Genomic DNA, 5,391 nt, shown 5'->3' on the forward strand with positions numbered 1-5,391 from the left:
GAGGGCCAAAGCATGTGGAAACAGCAGCACTTTTTTAAGGGTAAAAATTTAGGCGAGAAAAACATATATTTTCAAGTGATTTTCAAGAGGTTTTAAAAAGATAAACACCTACACCTACACACAGCCTTGTGTAGGTGTACAATTTTGTCTCTAGTGTCTTTGGACAGTTCTTAGGTCTTGGCCATGTTAGCAGTTGGATTCTCACTAATTGAATGGGGTGGACAGGTGTCTTTATGTAGCTAACAACCTCAAACAGGTGCATCTAATTTGGGATAATAAATGGAGTGGAGGTGGACATTTTGAAAGCAGAATAACAGGTCTTTGAGGGTCAGAATTCTAGCTGATAGACAGGTGTTCAAATACTTGTTTGCAGCTGTATCATACAAATAAATAGTTAAAAAATCCTACATTGTGATTTCTGGATTATTTTTTTTTAGATTACATCGCTCACGATTTATTTCATCAATATTGCGATTTAAAATGTGACTATTTTGTAAGCTTATTATCTGCTGTATTAGTTAACAAAGACAAACATGATTGTATGACTATCACAATATTAGATGGACAAACTGTCCTTTAATATATCGATTAAACTAGGTGATGTATGAATTTATATGAATGACTATTCATAAACTACCTTAATCACAGTGACTGATATGTTGAATGTTCAGCCTTGTGATACTTATATTAATATTGTTAATGTAAAAAATTACCATGACAACATAAAGCACTGACAAGTAAGCCTTGTGTGAACATTATAATAAGTGCTGCAAACCCATTTTTACGTCGTCAATTTTTTTTAATGGAAAGATTAATGTTCTTTTTGGCCTCGCAAACTTTGTAGTTTATTTCACATGCTGTTGCAATAACCAGTAGTGTTAGAAAAACCACAACACCACACCGGATCTACCACACACACACTTGTTTGGGCTCGCAAGCCAGCCAAGGAGTAGTAACGCTATGTTTTAAGTGGCTGGCGACATGCCGAGATGCCGAAATGGACGCCAATTAGATCCTGGATGGAAAGTTTACTTTTTAAAAGTTGTTTTGTCGTTGTGAACTGAACTATCATTGCACCACGTCCTGTCTGAAAAACCACTTGATGGCCAAGCACACAGCTGATACCAATTCTCCGCCCCCCTCATAAAAGTATTTTTTTTTTTTTTGATGGACAGGGTTACATTTTGTGAGAGAATATTTTCTTCAAGTGTGAATGTTAGTGTGAAATTGAATACTACAGTAAGCTACATGCCAATGTTGTTTTCAATTTTTTTTTAAAACATTTGCACAAAGCAAGCCGATCCACTTTTCCATGTTGATAAGAGCATTAAAATGAGAAAAATATTTGGGGCAAAAAGAAATCAAGGGACATTTAGAATAGTTAAAAATGTGCAATAAATTGCCATTAATTGCGAGTTAACAATGACAATAATGCGATTAATCACAATTAAATATTTTAATCGAATATCGAATAGTTTGCTTATATTTTAAATATATACAGTGTTTTAATGTTGAAGTGTTAAGTGTCTTAACCCTTCAGAGATAGACCTTTTTAAAAGGTCCCATGGCATGAAAATGTCACCTAATGAGGTTTTTAACATTAATATGAGTCCCCCAGCCTGCCTATGGTGGCTAGAAATCAGTCCCTCCACGATTTTGCCATGTCGCGAATGCCGGGACTTTGGTGCGACACGCAATTTTGACCAATCACCGCAACTGTTCCGCAAATTTGACCAATAACTGGAGGTACCCGCGACTTCAAGTGAGTCCCACGTGCCAGACTTTGTATCAGTATGTGACTCTGAGAACCTAAGACCAAGCGAGAGTGAGAACAGGTTGACGTCTCATGTACGTCACCAAATGAATTTCCTCGTTTCCGATATAAAGCGTGACTCGAATATCTCACATTCAACAACAACATTTACAGCGGAAGGCCGTGCAAAACATTTCTGACTGTCTTGCCAACCTGTATACATTTTAACATCAATATACGCTGTAACGATTTTTCACTCCGAAACCGCTTGTAGCGGCTGCTGTTTCAATCCTGTCAGCTCTCTTCAGCAGGCGGGGCAGCTGAGTTCCCCCTGCAACTGACAAGCTAGAGCACACACACACACACACACACACACACACACACACACACACACACACACACACACACACACACACACACACACACACACACACACACACACACACACACACACACACACACACAATGCAGGAAAAACGGAGATAAGATGTACAGGATGGCCTAAATTGAGGACAGCTACGCTTGTTCTTGTAAGTGCAATGATAAGTTAACCCGTTTGTGCCGGATGCTTTGCGCTGACACATCTATCGCCGGTTACTGCGTTGCGCAACTCTGAACCTCCTGCCGGCTGCTGCGTGGCGCAGCATTTTGTATTCGTCAGTCTTTTCATGACGCGTGCAGCAGAGAACGCACCACGTCATTGGTTCAAATACACATGGAGCGGGTCTTGTTGGCTATTTAAAGCCATGTGACCACCAAAATGTACCGTAGTTTGCTGAAAATCATGTCAATCAACCAGACATAAATGTGCGTTTGTTTATGAATTTTTGTGTAAACCATGTAAACCAATCAGGTGTCAAATCAGCTGAGAAGCCGGCGTTTCCCAGCATTCTCTGGGTGCGCCTGGGTCCGCCTGGCTCTTGCAGATGGTGAAAAGCAACTTTCGGTACACAATCCGTTCTGCGCATGCGCACAATGTTCACGCATAAATACGTAGCTGAAAACCTGGCTGTTTCCCTGCACTATTGGTACCACGCATCCGTTGGAACACTTGACGGCCAAGCGTCACAGTGGACAGCTTTTTTTTTTTTTTCATTTTATTAACAAAGAACAATTATATCGCCAGTATGTACATATATCTTTTATTTTTTAATTGTTGTTTATGCCAGGCTATGAATTACGAAGTGTTTACGTGGTGGCCAATCCAAAAATATAAAGGAGTTGTTACATTAAAATTTGATTACATGTGGAATGGGAATTCTGAACGGATTTAGTCGCTCTGACTTCTAAACGTCACTATCAGCCACACAACGTGTGTTCTCTACAGAATAAGTCTTTAAATCCGACAAATAGAAATTAAAATCCCTCCGATTCAAAAATAATGAAAAGTTTATATAAAACGTCATCATGTTGTAAACCAATCAGGTGTTAAATCAGCTGAGAAGCCGGCGTTTCCCATGCTCTGGGTCCACCTGGGTCCGCCTGGCTCTTGCAGTTGGTGAAAAGCAATTGCGACGCCTGCGTCTCAGAACTGCGGCCGCCTTGCTCTCGTGAGATTTCCGTTGCCCACGTGTGCATGACGTCAGAGCAAGTTGGGATTGTCGGTACACGATCGGTCCTGCCTGCACGATCTGTTCTGCGCATGCGCAAGATGTTCACTAATGCGCAGATGATAATTGTGTTTTACGAGGCTTCACGACACTACACGATCCGTTCTGCACATGCGTAAGATGGCCACGCATGCATTCTCGAAAATGAAAAATATTTCAGTTTATTTTATTTTGTACCTTTGCAAATTAATATTGCAGTTTGTGTTGAGAAGGCAGGTTGCCAGGTTCTCCACTTCCTCAGTTACTCTGTTCCTGACTAATTTATTCTAATATGCCATTTTTCAAAAGGACTGCCTTTATTTCTTTCCTGTTTGAAGAATCTATTTGTATAGATCTCAGTCCTTCCACAAAAATCCAGTTTTTTTGTTTGTTGCAAAAATCCTTGATTATGCGGCACATTTTCTTAAAAAATTCAATAGAATATCTGGGATATTTATGCAATGAAATTGCGGGCACTTGGAACAACTGCGGTTTGATGAAAAAAGGAATGTGTTTGTCTTGTTGTGTAATTGCGTCACTTCATAACATTACCATGGCAACAGGGGAAATGGCTGCCTAGTGTAAAGTAAACACAACATTTTTCCACTTACTGTTAAGATATTTGTGACTTTTAGAAACAAAAATCACGCAAGCCCCGCATTATTTTGCATGGAAATCTGAAATTTTTTGCAGCAAAATAAATTGCCCCCCGCGTAAAAATGCGGACTTTGGCTGATTTCAAACTAGTGCATGTACAAGGTGCGGCTGTGGCTCAGTGGTAAAGCGGTTGCCTGCCAATCGGAAGGTTGGTGGTTCGATCGCCCCTGCAGTCATTGTCGAAGTGTCCTTGGACAAGACACTGAACCCCGAGTTGCCCCGGGTGCTGCGCATCTGAGTGTGAATGTGTGTGAATGTTTATCTGATGAGCCAGTGGCACCTTGTACGGCAGTCCCGGCCACAGTGAATGAATGTGTGTGAATGGTGAATGTTTCCTGTAGATGTAAAAGCGCTTTGAGCAGTTGTTAAGACTGGAAAAGCGCTATATAAATACAGCGGACCGTGTACCCACAGGGAATAGGCTCGTTCGAGATGAGCCAGGTCTGCGCAGAATCGATCACCGGCGATCGGCGCCCGTTGCATGCCGGTTAGATTATTGTCCGACTTGATCCCGACTTGCTCTGACGTCATGCACACGTGGGCAAAGGAAATCTCACGAGAGCGAGGCGGCCGCAGTTCTGAGACGCAGGCGGCGCAGTTGCTTTTCACCAACTGCAAGAGCCAGGCGGACCCAGGCGGACCCAGAGCATGCTGGGAAACGCCGGCTTCTCAGCTGATTTAACACCTGATTGGTTTAAACCACAATGACGATTTATATAAACTTTTTATTGTTTTTGAATCGGAGGGATTTTAATTGCTATTTGTCTGATTTAAAGACTTATTCTGTACAGAACACACGTTGTGTGGCTGATAGTGACGTTTACAAGTCAGAGAAACTAAATCTGTTCAGATCACGGATCATCTACAGTGTGTTGTTAATTAAAATCAGCAAAAGCTTTCATGTAGAGCACTTTCACAGCTACTCTGTCATAATCAAAACAACTAGAGACTGTGTACAAGCTGATATGTGGGTCTGGTTATATTTTATTAAATCGGAATCGCACCACAGTCCTTTTTGTCACTTCCTGTTCAGTCTGAAGGCGGCTGGAATCAGCTGGAAACTGTCCGACTTTACCGCAGCTTTTTTTCCCCGCCCCCGCTGCTGCCGCCTGCTCTTGTCCACTTTACAGGCGAGGCGCAGTTCATCTCGAACGAGCCTATTATGTCTATGCTGGAAACTGTCCGACTTTACCGCAGCTTTTTGTCCCCGCTGCAGCCGCCTGCTCTTGTCCACTTTCCAGGCGAGGCGCACTTCATCTCGAACGAGCCTATAAAGTCGGACACAAATCTAACCGGCATGCAACGGGCGCCGATCGCCGGTGTTCCGGTTTAACGAGAGTCCATGTTAACTGGCGACCGTCAGCCAAAAGCGTCTGTTGTTGTCGTAGTGAC

At 42.3% G+C, this 5,391-nt stretch overlaps 1 protein-coding gene across 5 annotated transcripts in view; it reads right to left on the reverse strand.

Annotated features, from left to right (window-relative positions):
• LOC117953635 (zinc finger protein OZF-like) overlaps positions 1-5,391 on the reverse strand; it is a 17,253-nt gene that overhangs the window by 11,134 nt on the left and 728 nt on the right. The gene's annotated exons all lie outside the window — the stretch shown is intronic.

Source organism: Etheostoma cragini, chromosome 12 (assembly GCF_013103735.1).
Source record: "Etheostoma cragini isolate CJK2018 chromosome 12, CSU_Ecrag_1.0, whole genome shotgun sequence".
Lineage (NCBI taxonomy): Eukaryota > Metazoa > Chordata > Actinopteri > Perciformes > Percidae > Etheostoma > Etheostoma cragini.